Source organism: Canis lupus, chromosome 19 (genome assembly GCF_003254725.2).
Source record: "Canis lupus dingo isolate Sandy chromosome 19, ASM325472v2, whole genome shotgun sequence".
In the NCBI taxonomy this organism is placed as follows: domain Eukaryota; kingdom Metazoa; phylum Chordata; class Mammalia; order Carnivora; family Canidae; genus Canis; species Canis lupus.
The window spans coordinates 38,625,517-38,642,726 of NC_064261.1; the positions used below are offsets into that span (position 1 = coordinate 38,625,517).

The following is a 17,210-nucleotide window of genomic DNA, read 5'->3' on the forward strand; positions in this document are numbered from 1 at the left end:
AAATTTCTCTCAAATGTAGTAATGTAAATGAAGTTAAATGTAAAAATGTCCCCCAACACAACATTCAGACTAGAAGGTAAACGATGTAAGGACAGGGTTTTGTTTGTTTCTTTTTTGGTTTTACTCACTGTTGTGTCATCATTACTTCACCTAAAGTAGATAATGTAGCAGCTATTTGTCAATACGATGGATCAAATCTTATTGTTCACAGGTCTGTTGAGTAAATCCTTATACATTTTTCTCCACATACACATTCTCTCCACATAGGCAAGCTTTAAATGTTTTATTTTTGGAAACTAATATAGGCATATGGTAAATGAAAATGGTTGAAAGAGGGATATCATCAATCTCCCTCCAACTTGAATGTGTAAACCCACTGCCCTAGAACCTGTGCTGTTAACAGTTTTTGTGTGCCTTTTCAGAAATACTTTTGCTTTGGCAAGCCTATATGTATATATCTTTGCACAAAAAAAAGTTTGTTTTGGTTTGGCTTACAGTTGTTAGAAGTCCTCTTTTGAATTGGGCTCCAAATTCCCCTTTTAGACATAGCTCACTCAGTCTTAGTATCTATGCATTGTGCATCACTCTTTTTCCAGATTGTGCAGTCTCTTCGCTTTTCATGTGACAGTGATCTGTCAGGTTTTAAGACAGGTGCAGTTTCAACTCTTCCTGAAGCATTCCCAAGATAACTCCATTCTTTGACTTCTAAATTTCTCTCTTATTCTCTGGGTCCTGTTCACATCCTGTTGTAGTCCATCTATTTGGTGTCTTTTATTGCTAGAGCATAACTGTACATTTATGAAGTGAAGGGGCGGTCATTGTAAAATACAGCACAAACATAAAACCACCAAGTATATAACTTAGTGAATTATTATAAGGCAAACCTTGTAACCAACCGCAACTCAAGAAAGAGAACTTTACCATGTGCCCCATCCCTGGGTCAGCCCCTTTCCTCCCTGACAAAATAACCTATGTCCTTTTTATAGTAATCTGTTTCTTCGGTTTCTGTGTAGTTTTACCACCCAATCCCGCATTCCTACATGCCACAGTTTAGTTTTGCCCATTAATAACAATTTGGCTACTCTTTTAAGTCTCTCAATATACAAGTTATTCCTCCAACCCTTTCTTACACTTACGTTTTATCTGTTGAGGAACCAAGGACGTTGTGGATTGTCTACTAATGTTGCAGTTTATCATGTTCTTTTGTTCTTGAATTCCCTGCGAATTGCCAGTTGGATCTAGAAATTTCATCAGACTCAGGTTAGATCCCTTTGGCAAGACTACGGGTGTGAGACACCTAATTAGACACCTGATGTCTTGTCGCTGTATGATGTTAGCACCTGTTAATTGATATTCAATGCCTAGATCCCTTTCCTTCATTGTGGTACTCTATCATTCCTTCACTTATTAATTGGAATATTTTTATAATGCAATGCTGTGATTCATCTACTAGATACCCGGTTGTACAGTTCATAGGAGAAAGGCAGGATGAATACATGATTCTCACCCTACATTTACCACCTTTGTTGAAATATTCATATACATTTCATCTGTTGAAAGTATACAGTGTAGTGGGGTTTTTTAAGTGTATTCACAAAGTTGTGTGTCAATTTTAGAAATTTTCATTACCCCAGGAAGAATCCCTACACCCTTTGGCCATCTCCTCCCATTCTTCCCCCCACCCTATTCTGGACGTTTCCTGTAAGTGGAATCATACAATATATGGTACTTTGTAACTGACCTCTTTACTGCATAATGTTGCTAACATTTATCTGCTATAGCTTATATCAGTATATTTTTCTTGTGGACTACCGTTATACCACACTTTATATATTCATTCATCAGTTGATGGCCATTTGAGTTGTTTCTACTTTTTGGCTATTATACTGCTCCTGTGAACATTTATTTGTAAGTTTCTGGGTGGGCATTTGTTTTGGTTTTTCTCTTGGGTGCAGGAGTAGAATTGCCAGACCATATAATAACTGTACCCCAATAATCTTGGATAGCTTCCTCACTATCTGTTACAGCAAGGTGTTCCAGGCTCATCTTTCTAAGTTCTCTTCTCCACATCTGGAATGGCCATTTAAGAAAACTTTCTTTTAGTAGGAATTGGTATTTCAAAAACATGAGCTAGACACTAGGGATACGCATTGTTACTTTGTTGGTCTTATTTCTAGGCATCTGCAATGAACAGTGAGAAAATATATAGTATGGCAAATATATATTTACTATGTACAGGATATATTAAATGTTTATTATTCATTTACATGTTAAATGTGTGATATGAAGTATATATTAGCCAGATTTTTTTTTTAAGATTTTACTTATTTATTCATGAGAGACACAAAGAGAGAGAGAGAGGCAGAGACAAAGAGGCAGAGGGAGAAGCAGGCTCCATGCAGGAAGCCTGATTGGGACTCGATCCTGGGACTCCATGATCACGCCCTGAGCCAAAGGCAGATGTTCAATCACTGAGCCACCCAGGCGTCCCAACCAGATTTTTTTTAATGTATACTTTAAATATTTGAATAGTTCGCTGATTCAAGATAGCAACAGCATTTTTTACTTAACCTCTACTGTGGTGCATTCCTATAACCTTTCACACCAAAATTGTAGCTCTTAAGAATGTGGGATTAGAGAAATTACCCATCATCACTCATTAACTTAACCCCACATTACACCAGTAAGTCTTAGAAGAGCAGTACTATCACTACCAGTATAATTACTGAGAACAATAAAATGTTTTTGTTTTGCTATCTCCTTTCACCCCTAGTTTTTCATTTTTTATTTATTTTTTAAAGATTTTATTCATTTATTCATGAGAGACACAGAGAGAGAGGCAGAGACATAGGCAGAGAGAGACATCCACAGGGAGCCTGATGAGGGGCTCAGTCCCAGGGCCCCCGGATCACAACCTGAGCCAAAGGCAGACTCAATCACTGAGCCACCCAGATGCCCCACACCCCTGGTTTTTAAAGTCGTACCACGGCTAAGTTATCTTAAGTAACTATCTCAAAACACTCCCTTTTGGGATCCCTGGGTGGCACAGCGGTTTAGCGCCTGCCTTTGGCCCAGGGCGCGATCCTGGAGACCCGGGATTGAATCCCACGTCGGGCTCCCGGTGCATGGAGCCTGCTTCTCCCTCTGCCTATGTCTCTGCCTCTCTCTCTCTCTCTCTCTCTCTCTTTCTGTGTGACTATCATAAATAAATAAAAATTTTAAAAAAACACTCCCTTTTAATCCTTATTTAATCTTAGTTCTACAAGTAACTATTTTTGTTCACTACCAGTGCTTCTGTTGAAGTCTCTAGTTATTTTGATTGTTTGAAGTTCTCTTGAAGATCATGAAAACAATATTCTCTGAATCTTTGCATGTTGATAATAGTTTATCTGTGACCTTTATACTCAAGGTCAATTTTGCTGTGTATAAAATTCTTGGCTCACACTTTCTTTTTTTTAGGTATCTTAAATATATAACACCTTTTTTCCTGGCATAAAGCACTACTACTAGTAGTGATCTAGTTTTCTTAGGGCCAAAGGACTTTTTTTTTCCTTTATAATCCAGTAATTTTACTACAGTATATCATGATGTTGATTGTTCTGGGTTTATATATACTCAGGTGTGTGATGTGATCTTTCAATATGTGACTTCATATCTTTTTTACTTTTGTGTTTTGAATCCTTAGTGTCTCTTGGAGGTGTGTTACTGTTTTAATTTTTTTTATTGTAGTAAAATATATATAACATGGAAATTTATTATTTTAACCATATTTAAGAGTACAATTCAGTGGCATTAAGTGCATTCACATTGTTGTGCAAATATCACCACTATCTATTTCTAGTACTTTTTTATCTTTTCAAATTGAAATTCTGCTCATTAAACAAACTCCACATTCTCCCCTTCTCCAGCCCCGGGTAACCACCATTCTATTTAGTCTATGATTTTCATTTAAGTGGAATTGTACAATATTTGTCCTTTTTGTGTATGTGTTTTATTTCACTTAGCATAATGTTTTCAAGATTCATCCATGTGTGGATGGATATGTGTCAGAATTTCCTTTTTAAGGCTGAATGTTACTCCATTCAGTATCCACATATCCATAATATGTGTCAGAATTTCCTTTTTAAGGCTGAATGTTACTCCATTCTATGTATGAACCACAGTTGGATTCCTTTTATCTTTTGGTTATTGCAAATAACACTGCTGTGAAAGTGAGTTTACAAAAATCTGCTTAAGTCCTTGCTTTCAACCCTTCGGTATACCCAAAAGTGAAATTACTGGATCACACTGTGATTCCATGTTTAATTTTTTTTTTTTTTTTTTTTTTTTTTTGAGGAATTGCCATACTGTTTTCCACAGCAATAGTAGTATCTTATATTTGCATTAGCATCACACAAGGGTTCCAAGTTCTCCATGTGCTCACCAACACTTGCTCTTTCTGGTTTTCTGATAATAGCCATCCTAGTGAATGTGAAGGTGGTAACTTGTAGTTTTAATTTGCCTTTCTCTGATGACTAGTAATAGGTTTAGCATCTTTTCATGTAGTTACTGGCAATTGGTATATTTTCTTTGGGGAAATGTCTAACCAGTCTTTCATCTATTTTTTTATTTTTTATTTTTTCTTAAGTTATAGGAGTTTCTTATATATTCTGGATATTACTCTCTTATCAAATACGTAATGTGCAAATATTTTCTTTCATTCCATGGTCTGTCTTTTCACTTTTTTGATGCACAAAAGTTTTTGATTTTAATAAAACCCAGTCTACTTATTTTTTTCTTGTGCTTTTGGTGTCATTTCCAAGAAACTGTCAAACCCATCATGGAGCTTTTCTCGTTTTCTTCTAAGAATTTTATAAGTTCAGTTCTTATTATTTAGGTCACCAATACATTGTGATTTCATTTTTGTATATGGTAAGAGCTAAGGGTATGATTTCATTCTTTTGCATATGGATATCCAATTTTCCCAATACCATTTGTTGGGTTTTTTTGTTTTTATTTTATTTTATTTTATTTTTTTGGAGCAATTCTTTCTAGTGTGATTTTGTTGCTTAGGGCTAACTCTTCCATTTTTCCTTACAGTATCTTTGTATGGCCTTAATACTTTTCAATTACATATACAGAAATAATAGCTTGCTTTCTGAGGTTCCCTGGCTGTGTTCCCCTCCCTCATTTTTATCTTCTCTTTGCCTTCTTCCTATCCTGCCAGTTCTGCTTTGGTTCTCAAAAGTTTCTCTTCAGTGTGGAGTTCTGGAAAAGAACCTTAGAAGATCAATTTGAAAAGTATGTAGAAGTTAGCTTCAACCCCTTAAGCCCTACTCTAGGCCTCTGGACAAAATTGGACTTGACAAAATTCCTCTCAAATTCAGCTACTGTTCCCCAATTGTCACACCATGATTTCCAGTTGATGTCTGTGGTCTACTTTGGGGCTCTTTTATCAAGTCCAGCAAGTGCCTCATTACTTTCCTTTGCTTCTTGTTGCATAGATGCTGATACTGGGTAGGTATTGTGGCTACATATTTGCCAGTTTTGTCCTTAACCTATTTGTATTTGCCAGGTAGTTTGGTTATAAATATCCATGGGCTTTTCCTTTTGTTTCCTTGTTACTCTGCTTTACTCTGGGGATTTGGTTACCACCTCTGCCACTATCTTCTCAGAAGTCTTCAAATAAGACTTTGAAAGGTAATTCTCGGCCACTTTAAGAGAAGATACACTAATTCCCAAATGGAAGTAGACTGTCATCTAAATGTACAGTTGACCCTTGGGTTTGAACTCCATGGATCCATTTATACACAGATTTTTTTTTCAATAAATATATTGGGAAAATTTTTGGAGATTGCAGCAATGTGGAAAAAAAAAACACCTCAGTGACAAACCACATAGCCTAGAAATACTAAAAATTTGAGAAAAATGAGATATTGTGAGACTACAGTATATAATGCATACACTTAGTGTGTTGACTATGTTACCAGTAAGACTTCCAGGCAACAGTAGGCTACTAGTAAAGTTTTGGGAGAGTCACAAGTTACATGTGTATTGTTGGGGGGAGTGGCATTACCAACCCCCACATTGTTGAGGAGACAACTCCCCTTTATAGGTTGAAGTCCTTCTAAGAAGATAAAGATATTTTTTTTTTTAGGATAATTAAGTCACTTGAACTTCTTTCTGTTGAAGAAGGAACATGATCCAGGACACCTGGGTGGCTCAGCAGTTGAGCGTCTTTAAGCTCAGGGCATGATCCCAGGATCCAGTCCCACATTGGACTCCCTGCATGGAGCCTGCTTCTCCCTCTGCCTCTGCCTCCACTTGTGTGTGTGTGTGTGTGTGTGTGTGTGTGTGTGTGTGTGTCTCATGAATGAATAAATAAAATCTTAAAAAAAAAAAAAAGAAAGAAAGAAAGAAAGAAACGTGATCCATCTAGAGACACTTTATCAATAGACCTAAAAAGTATATGTGATATTCTTGATTGTTTTTTTGTAAATTAATTCTGAAAAGAACTCTAGAAAGTTCTCCCACAAAACTTCAATGTTCTTTTGAAACATGGCACTTTGCCTAATTACAGGGACGTTGTCTGATGTAGTGTATTGGGCTGTATGTTATAGAAGTCTTTATAAACTCTGTGAGGTAGCTTCTTCCTCCCTCCCAAATTAGATGATTGTAAAAGGTTCAAATCAAATCTTTTCTACACACGCACACACACACATGCATTTTATGTCAGTCTTGATAGTTCATATATTTCTGTGGTAGCTTTAGATCATTTGTCTCAGAAATAAGAAAGCATTTTATACAGTTAGGTAATGTAGTATATCTAAACCAATTATGATGTTTACATTAGAACCATAGAGCAGATTTTTACATTAAGAGATAGGCATTGAGTTTTTGCATTAGCTAAAAAATAGAGGTCTCTGTGTAAAGACCACATAGTTTATAAATGAACTTTGAAGGCAGAACAGGAATTCTGAAGATGTTTTTAGTGGTTAAAACTGGGTATTGTAATTTTTTTAAGGGAAAATCAAATTGCTATATATTCCACAATGGAGGAAATGATCGAAATCTTACCCACTCTACAAGTAGTTTGGGACATAAATTTAAAATTTTATTCTTAACTAAATTACAGCTCTAGATATAAGGCTGTTAAGTATTCCATATATGTTCGGATTTATGAGAAAGCATGTAAAAGTTTCTCTAAATTATTTGAGTCTGATATAAAAAAAATGAGGACTGTAGAAGTTCACCTACTTGTTGAGCATTAAAATGTTTAAGTATTACAACTTTAATGACTTTTACTTTGTTATATGATACTCTGTGTTTACGTGACAAGTTATTCCACAAACATTGATGCATGTTATGTGACAGTGTGCAAAGAAGGTATGAATTTTTTTATAAATAAATTACAGTATTTTTCCTAAGGAACTTACATTCTTGTAAAAGAGGAAAAAAATTGTCTTTCTACTGTGGGAGTGACTAGGAACAGTAATCAATTTGGCATCACAAAATAGCCTTATGAACATTTAATATATTTCTGTCTATTTCATATCATTTTGATAATGTTTTTTCTTCAGAATGCGAATTGTGGGTTTAAACCTCTACTAATCATACAGCCATCAACTAGACGTGGTTAATTTCATTTCTTTACTGTTAACATAGTTCCTGGGAAATTTTTAATTACATTCGTGGCTCACATTACATTTCTATTTGACGGTGTTGATTTGGGCTATAAACTCAAAAGTAAAACCAGTTAACTAATGAAAAATATAGACATTTTTATCTGTCAACAAGATTACTTTGGGAATTCACACTGTAGTAATTTATTCTATGAAGAAATTTGCACATTCAAGCTAATTTTAAATAGAGGGCTCGTTTAGAAGTTGAAACAATAATGATGATGGTTCTTTTCTAAAAAATCTTGAGATCATGAGATTGAGTAGTTTCATGCTTTGGAAAAAAATAGCTTTGAGTAAGGAAAGGAAGTTGTGAGGTTTTGGGGGGTAGTCTAAATGGTACATTGATTCAGAAAAGATAAGTGAATTTTTATAAGCTCCACACATCCTTAGAATTTTTAGATTGTTTGTATTGCTCTACCTCAGTAATATCTGTTTAGAATGACTAATAGGAGTAGCTGTTTGAATTAACAGTATGGTTCACTTTATGTAAACTTTAACATCTGTTCAGATTATTTTTGTTAAATGTTTTCTGAAATAATTACATAATTTTAATGTCAGAGTTCAATGTTGTGGGTACCTAGGTGGCTCAGAGTGTCTGCCTTCAGCTCAGGTCATGATCCAAATCTTGGGATCAAGTCCTACAATTGAGCTCCTCTCTCAATGGAGAGTCTACCTCTCCCTCTGCCCCTCTCCTTGTGATCTCACTCTCATTCTCTTTCAAATAAATAAAATCTTTTTTTTTTAAGTTAAATGTTTAAGAAATGATTTTTAGTATACCTTCTAAACAGACACATGATTTTACTTTTAAATTAACAAATATGCTATAAAGTGATACAGGGTTAACATGAATGTCATTTACCAGTGTTTGGTTGTACTATGATTAACTTTTTGGTTTCCTAGAAATTTCCTTGTTGGAAATAATTTAAAGGGGGATGTCTTCGACTTAAGCTTATTTTTGAAAAAAAGCTTTAGGGACGCTTTGGTAGCTCAGTGGTTGAGCATCTGCCTTCGGCTCAGGACATGATCCTGGAGTTCCAGGATCGAGTCCTGAATTGGGCTCCTGCATAGAGCCTGCTTCTCCTCCCTCTGCCTGTGTCTCTGCCTTTCTCTGTGTCTCTCATGAATAAATAAATAAAATCTTTAAAAAATAAAAAATTTTTTAAATTTTTAAAAAGCTTTAGGGACACACCCAGTGGCTCAGTGGTTGAGCATCTGCCTTTGACTCTGGGCGTGATCCTGAGCCCAGGGATCAAGTCCCACATCAGGCTGCCTGTGAGGAACCTGCTTCTTCCTCTGCCTATGTCTTTGCCTCTCTCTCTCTGTCTCTCATGAATAAATGGATAAAATCTTTAAAATATATGTATAAGTAAAAGCTTTATTGAGATCATTCATGGACCCTAAAATTCACCTATTCAGAATGCACAACTTAATGGGTATATTTATAGAGTTGTATGGCTATCATTCACAATCTAAGTTTATAATAATCTCGTCACCCCAAAAAAGAAACTGTACTAATTAGCAGTTCACTGATTTCTCTCCCCCTTTCAGATATAGACAGCCATTCTCGATCTCTCAATAGATTTGCTTTTTTATACATTGCATGTAAATGAAATTATGTAATGTGGTCTTTCGTTTATCATAATGTTTGCAAGATCCATCCATGGTGTAGCATGCATCAAACCTTCATTCCTTTTTCCTGCTTAAACAACATTCCATCCATCATGTGGCTATACCTCATCTTATTTATCAATTGATAAACATTTGGGGTATTTCCCACTTTTTGGCTATTGTGAATAATGCTGCTGTGAACATTCCTGCACAAGTTTTTGTGTGGACTTAGATTTTTGTTTCTCTTGGGTATATACCTAGGAGTGAAATAGCTGGGTTGTATAGTAACTCTAGACCTCAGTAATCTTGGAAAGCTTTGTTTGTTTGTTTTGAGATTTTATTTATTTTATTCATGAGAGACACAGGCGTAGGGAGAAGCAGGCTACCTGCGGGGAGCCCGATACAGAACTCGATCCCGGATCCCAGGATCACCACCTGAACCAAAGGCAGATGCTCAACTGCTGAACCACCCAGGCATCCCTCTTGGAAAGCTTTTTAAAAAACATTTTGAGGAGTTAACCACAGTTTTCCAAAATAGCTGCACCATTTTACCCTCCCAACAAGCAGTGTTTTAAGGGTTCTACTTTCTCCACATATTTCCCATTTGTTAATTTCTGTATGTCTTTTTTAAATTATTATTGTAAAAAAAATTATTGTAACCATTTTATGGGCAGCCTTAGGAGTATAAAGTATTGTCTTATTGTGGCTTTGATTTGTATTTCCATAATGACTAGTGTTATTAAGCATCTTTTCATGTGTTTATTGGCCATTTGTAGTAACTTCTTTGGAGAAATGTTTATCTCTGTCCCTTTGGGAAAAAAAAATAGGCTACATGCCAGGCAGAACTTGAACTCATGACCCTGAGATCAGGTTGGATGCTTAACTGACTGAGCCACCCTAGAGCCCCTCTACCTTTCTCATTTTTTATTTTTATTTTTTTAAAGATTTTATTTATTCATGAGAGACACAGAAAGAGACAGAAACACAAGCAAAGGGAGAAGCAGGCTCCATGCAGGGAGCCAGATGTGGGACTTGATTCCAGAACTCCATGATCATGCCCTGAGCCGAAGGCAGATGCTCAACCACTGAGCCACCCAGGGGTCCCCTTTCTCATTTTTTACGTTATATTGTCTCTTTATTAAATTGTTGAGAGTTTTTCATATATTCTGGATACCAGTCAGTCCCTTATCAGATATAGGATTTGCAAATATTTTTTCCCCTTCTATGGGTTATCTTTTTCATTTTGCTAATGGTTTCATCTATAAAACATGAGTTTCATTTTTTAGGATTTTTCTTCTGTCCTTTGTACTTTGATGTCCTGTCAAAGAAAACATTGCTTGATCATGGAGATTTGTTTTCTTCTAAGAGTTTTATAGTTTTAGGTCTATGAGGCATTTTTTTAAATAAATTTATTTTTTATTGGTGTTCAATTTACCAACATACAGAATAACACCCAGTGCTCATCCCGTCAAGTGCCCCCCTCAGTGCCCGTCACCCATTCACCCCCACCCCCCGCCCTCCTCCCCTTCCACCACCCCTAGTTCGTTTCCCAGAGTTAGGAGTCTTTATGTTCTGTCTCCCTTTCTGATATTTCCTACCCATTTCTTCTCCCTTTCCTTATATTCCCTTTCACTATTATTTATATTCCCCAAATGAATGAGAGCATAAAATGTTTGTCCTACTCCGATTGACTTACTTCACTCCGCATAATACCCTTCAGTTCCATCCATGTTGAAGTAAATGGTGGGTATTTGTCATTTCTAATGGCTGAGTAATATTCCATTGTATACATAGACCACATCTTCTTTATCCATTCATCTGTCGATGGACACCGAGGCTCCTTCCACAGCTTGGCTATTGTGGACATTGCTGCTAGAAACATCGGGGTGCAGGTGTCCCGGCGTTTCATTGCATCTGTATCTTTGGGGTCGATCCCCAACAGTGCAATTGCTGGGTCGTAGGGCAGGTAGATTTTTAACTCTTTGAGAAACCTCCACACAGTTTTCCAGAGTGGCTGCACCAGTTCACATTCCCACCAACAGTGTAAGAGGGTTCCCTTTTCTCCGCATCCTCTCCAACATTTGTGGTTTCCTGCCTTATTAATGTTCCCCATTCTCACTGGTGTGAGGTGGTATCTCATTATGGTTTTGATTTGTATTTCCCTGATGGCAAGTGATGCAGAGCATTTTCTCATGTGAGTGTTGGCCATGTCTATGTCTTCCTCTGTGAGATTTCTGTTCATGTCTTTTGCCCATTTCATGATTGGATTGTTTGTTTCTTTGGTGTTGAGTTTAAGAAGTTCTTTATAGATCTTGGAAACTAGCCCTTTATCTGATACGTCATTTGCAAGTATCTTCTCCCATTCTGTAGGTTGTCTTTTAGTTTTGTTGACTGTATCCTTTGCTGTGCAAAAGCTTCTTATCTTGATGAAGTCCCAATAGTTCATTTTTGCTTTTGTTTCTTTTGACTTCGTGGATGTATCTTGCAAGAAGTTACTGTGGCCGAGTTCAAAAAGGGTGTTGCCTGTGTTCTTCTCTAGGATTTTGATGGATTCTTGTCTCACATTTAGATCTTTCATCTATTTTGAGTTTATCTTTGTGTATGGTGAAAGAGAGTGGTCTAGTTTCATTCTTCTGCATGTGGATGTCCAATTTTCCCAGCACCATTTATTGAAGAGACTGTCTTTCTTCCAATGGATAGTCTTTCCTCCTTTATCGAATATTAGTTGCCCATAAAGTTCAGGGTCCACTTCTGGGTTCTCTATTCTGTTCCATTGATCTATGTGTCTGTTTTTGTGTCAGTACCACACTGTCTTGATGACCACAGCTTTGTAGTACAACCTGAAATCTGGCATTGTGATGCCCCCAGATATGGCTTTCTTTTTTAAAATTCCCCTGGCTATTCGGGGTCTTTTCTGATTCCACACAAATCTTAAAATAATTTGTTCTAACTCTCTGAAGAAAGTCCATGGTATTTTGATAGGGATTGCATTAAACGTGTAAATTGCCCTGGGTAACATTGACATTTTCACAATATTAATTCTGCCAATCCATGAGCATGGAATATTTTTCCATCTCTTTGTGTCTTCCTCAGTTTCTTTCAGAAGTGTTCTATAGTTTTTAGGGTATGGATCCTTTACCTCTTTGGTTAGGTTTATTCCTAGGTATCTTATGCTTTTGGGTGCAATTGTAAATGGGATTGACTCCTTAATTTCTCTTCTGCAGTCTCATTGTTAGTGTATAGAAATGCCATTGATTTCTGGGCATTGATTTTGTATCCTGCCATGCTACCAAATTGCTGTATGAGTTCTAGCAATCGGGGTGGAGGCTTTTGGGTTTTCTATGTAGAGTATCATGTCATCGGCGAAGAGGGAGAGTTTGACTTCTTCTTTGCCAATTTGAATGCCTTTAATGTCTTTTTGTTGTCTGATTGCTGAGGCTAGGACTTCCAGTAGTATGTTGAGTAGCAGTGGTGAGAGTGGACATCCCTGTCTTATCCTGATCTTAGGGGAAAGGCTCCCAGTGCTTCCCCATTGACAATGATATTTGCTGTGGGCTTTTCGTAGATAGCTTTTAAGATGTCGAGGAATGTTCCCTCTATCCCTACACTCTGAAGAGTTTTGATCAGGAATGGATGCTGTATTTTGTCAAATGCTTTCTCTGCATCTAATGAGAGGATCATATGGTTCTTGGTTTTTCTCTTGCTGATATGATGAATCACATTGATTGTTTTACGAGTGTTGAACCAGCCTTGTGTCCCGGGGATAAATCCTACTTGGTCATGGTGAATAATTTTCTTAATGTACTGTTGGATCCTATTGGCTAGTATCTTGTTGAGAATTTTTGCATCCATGTTCATCAGGGATATTGGTCTGTAATTCTCCTTTTTGGTGGGGTCTTTGTCTGGTTTTGGAATTAAGGTGATGCTGGCCTCATAGAACGAATTTGGAAGTACTCCATCTCTTTCTATCTTTCCAAACAGCTTTAGTAGAATAGGTATGGTTTCTTCTTTAAACGTTTGATAGAATTCCCCTGGGAAGCCATCTGGCCCTGGACTTTTGTGTCTTGGGAGGTTTTTGATGACTGCTTCAATTTCCTCCCTGGTTATTGTCTATGAGCCATTTTTAATTAGTTTTTGTTTATGGTGTAAAGGGGACTGACTTCATTTTTTTTTTTTTTTTTTTTTGCATGTGGATATACAGTTGTCTCAATACCATTTATTGAAAAGATATTTTTTTCTCCATAAAATTAAATGTTTATTTCTGGAATCTCTATTCTATGATCTTTATGTCTTTCCTTATACTATTACCACATGGTCTTAATTACTATAACTTTGTAGTAAGTTTTGAAATCAGGAAGTATGAGTCTTCTGACTCTGTTTTTCTTTTTTAAGATTGTTTTTGCTATTCTGGGTCCCTTGCATTTCCATAGGAATTGTAGGATCAGCTGGTCAATTTCTACAGAAAAAAAGTTGAGATTTTGCCGAGATTGTGCGAATCTGAGATCAGTTTAGGGAATACTGTCCATGATATGAAGTCTTCTGTAAAATTAGTTATTTGTTAAGCCATCTGAAGGAAAGTGAACTTTTAAAGATTTATTTGGAATATTTGAATACATAATCTATGCAACTTGTTTCACAATAATCTATGACTTGTTGGCCTGTGGGGAGCTTACAAGGGAGAGTAGAGGCTTAAGTACAAAATGCTACATGTACTTTTTAAGTTGAATTTTTTTCATTTTTGTAACAGATTCATAATGGTAACATGGCTCCCTAAATAAATTTTTAAATGTCAGGTTACATTAAGTATTTAAATACTTTTAAAAAATCATGTAATTACTCTATGGAAGTCAGACCTTATTCTTTTAATTATCACTGCTTTTCAGCAGTACTGAATACTAGTATTTTTCTGTCTGTATTACACCAGCTCTCTTTTAGATGTAATTAGAAATCCCAAATAATATCTAACCTGAAGACTTTTTTATTTCTCAGTCTAAATTTAGTGTTGACAACATTACACTCATGCATAATCATATGCGTAGGAAAACAACAAATACCAGACTGAGGAAGTGACATTTTCTGTAATACTGGAATGTCAGTCTTTTCAGTGCATCAAAATTAAGGATATAAACTGCTTAGCCTTGTACTGGAATTTAATTGGTCAAGCTTAGTGATCTTTGTTAAACGAACAAATGAACATTTTGACTTACTCTATTTTCTTCTTTTTTGAAGGGCTGTTGCCCCCTTATTATGTCTGTTTCTACTTACTTTTTCCTATTCTAAGACCTTTGTGAGCATCTTCTAAAGTAATGCCATTACCATTTTTCTTTAACTATAGCCTTAGGCATGTGATTTCCCAGTTGTGAGCTGTGATAACTAGAACTAATTGTATATTGGTTAGTGAAGCCTTTTGAAGGCACAGGAAAATAGTTATCCTAGTCCTAAGGGTGGGGGAATTTGGGGACAGTTAAGGAACAGGGCAGAAGTGGCTTCATTGGCCTGTAGGGCCTAAAGATGAAAGAAACATAAGAACAGATTAGAATAAGCCTATTGATGACATATTAGCAAATAGAAGGTGTACATGGAAGTCTTTGCTTCTTTTAGGACTCTTGAATTGGGAAATTTAAACTTGAGTGATAAAGCTGCTGTGGCTAGTTCTTAAATACAGATGTACACAAAAGCTGTTTGCACGAAATTAATTACTGAATGAATAAAGACCAGAATGATTCATTTGAAGCTGACTGATACAGCCACCATCAGTGATTTAGAAATTACCCAGGCATTTGTTAATTCAAACTGACCTTGCTTCCAAATACCAAGGTTGAAGCCATCAGTGGAGAGTGAAGAATGTCAGCAGTGAGGGCATCAAGAGCAGAAAGGGGACAGTGACCAGGAATGGGCAGGAGAAAAGATGGAGAAGCAGATTCTCAAGAGGTAGGAATGGAAACAAACAAAGGAGGAGAAAAAGAGAAGGGAGTGAAAACAACTGGAGGGAGAAGGGACAAAAGGAATATTGATGCGTAATCATTGTAGTCATGTGTGTCACCATTTTAGTGTATCTGAATCAGTTTAGGATTACATGGAATCTTTAAAGAATTGCTTTTAACTGAAAGAAAGATGATGAGCGAGAAAGAAGGGAATTTTTAAAAGCATGTTAAATCACTTTTTAATTTTAAGATCAGCATTAGCAATACACAGTTTAACTTTACAACATAGTAATGATAATACTTAAGTCCTATTACTCTGGGGCACTATTCTAAGTGCTTTACATATATTGATTCATTTAATCTTCATCATAATTTTACAAGCAGATACTATTTCTCCCATTTTACAGATGCGGAAACTGAGCCACAAAGAGAATAAGTAATTTGCCTAGGCTAGTCAGATAACAGAGCCAGGATTCCACTGAGGCAGCCTGACTACTGTGCTACAGCTGGCTTCATCACCTCTACCTCCCCCTCTCCATGATTTGTATGGTATATTTCTGTAGAAATTTGTCTTGTTTTGAGAATGTAATATCCCTTTGAAATAGTTGTACATCTGCTAGGCTGACAAATTCTGGACACTATTTAAAAGTCAGTTTTATTTCCTTTAGTTATAGTAATTTGAGAAAGTTTATTAAATTAGATAACCGAACGCAAGATGGATAGTGCATGGTTCCTCTCCCCAGTGAACTAAATCTCAGTTTGTAGTTGTTTGCTCATTTGAACCAAGTATCTATTCCAGTATTGGTGTGAATTCTTTGACTGAACCAAGTTTACATTCACTAATTTTTGTTGCCTTCAAAAGCATACTTACCTTTAAAAGCCACAGACCAACTAATAATATAGCCATTACTTAAAACTTTTGGAATTCTTTTCCTTTCAATAAGTCATACAACAAAATCAGCTGTCCATACAAAAAAAAAAAAAAACAGAAGTACCTAGCTTGATTATTTTCCTTAGTCATCCTTAAAGTTAAAGCCTCACATGGATATTCGCAAAGTATTTATCTAAAAAGGTGTTTTGTTTTGTTTTGTTTTTACAGCCCTGATGGAGTAAAATGTTTGCAGGCTGTAGAGGAGGAAATGTGAATGGAGTTAGTGGATTTCACCAGGAACTTTGGAAGAGTGTTGGGTATTAGTGTTGCACTGGAGGAGGATGAGAATTGAGCCCTATTTAGAGGGAACAGAAAGACTTCTGTGAGGAGTGTGGGTAAATAAACCAGGAATCTACCCTGAAGATCATTGCTTAGCTCTCTGAACATTTAATTTTTTTAATTATTTGTAGAATTTTAGAACCATTCACTAGTACACATACTTTGTTTCCATTGAGACTACTTGTAAGGAGAAAAGCTGTGTGGTTTGAAAGTATTTCTTGATATTATTGAGGCTTACAAAAAGTCTGAAGAGAATGAAGCAGTGACTGGGAATCCTAAGAGATTTTACCAAGAAGAACTCATTGGAGACTATTAGAGGTATCTTTTAGACGAGTAAGAGAAATCCTGGATCATCTGGCAGTTAGGAAGGAAGTTTAAGTATTGAGTTCAGTCTAATTTGGCATTTGACTTGAGCCTGTATTGCTTCACTCTTTAGTAAATAGTTCCAGCATTTGATGACTGGCTCAGCTATTCCCCTCTTAAACATGAATTAGATAAAAAGTGAGAGATCGTGGGAAACTGAGAGTATCTTCATTGTTTCTTGCATTTCTTACCTTGGTTTTGGCTCTTAGATTTTTACTGTGGGATTTGGAATACTTTGAATTTAATATCGGTGCCTTTATATTTACATGTGGATTATCCGCATTCATTTGACAAATATATTGAACAGCAGCTGCACAATGGGAGACAATGGGAACATGAATGAGTAATTCAGTCTCTATATTTAAGCTGCTCCTAGACTGGTAGGACAGACAAAATTAATAAGCCAGAAGTTAGAATACAGTGAAAGTACAATAATAGAAATAT

General features: G+C 36.3%; 1 protein-coding gene across 10 annotated transcripts in view; it reads left to right on the top strand.

Annotated features, from left to right (window-relative positions):
• Window positions 1-17,210, top strand: part of CCNT2 (cyclin T2) — a 44,413-nt gene that overhangs the window by 4,707 nt on the left and 22,496 nt on the right. For 2 of the 10 annotated variants that reach the window (XM_035702358.2, XM_025430217.3), the window contains 3 exons: window positions 15,087-15,200; window positions 15,601-15,742; window positions 16,293-16,459. The exons of 5 other annotated variants lie outside the window; for them this stretch is intronic. The gene's annotated coding sequence lies outside the window, so the exon portion shown is untranslated. Of the gene's footprint in view, window positions 1-15,086; window positions 15,201-15,600; window positions 15,743-16,292; window positions 16,460-17,210 lie in introns of those variants that run through there. 3 more of the 10 variants (XM_025430224.3, XM_049097323.1, XM_049097325.1) reach the window with 3 other exon arrangements.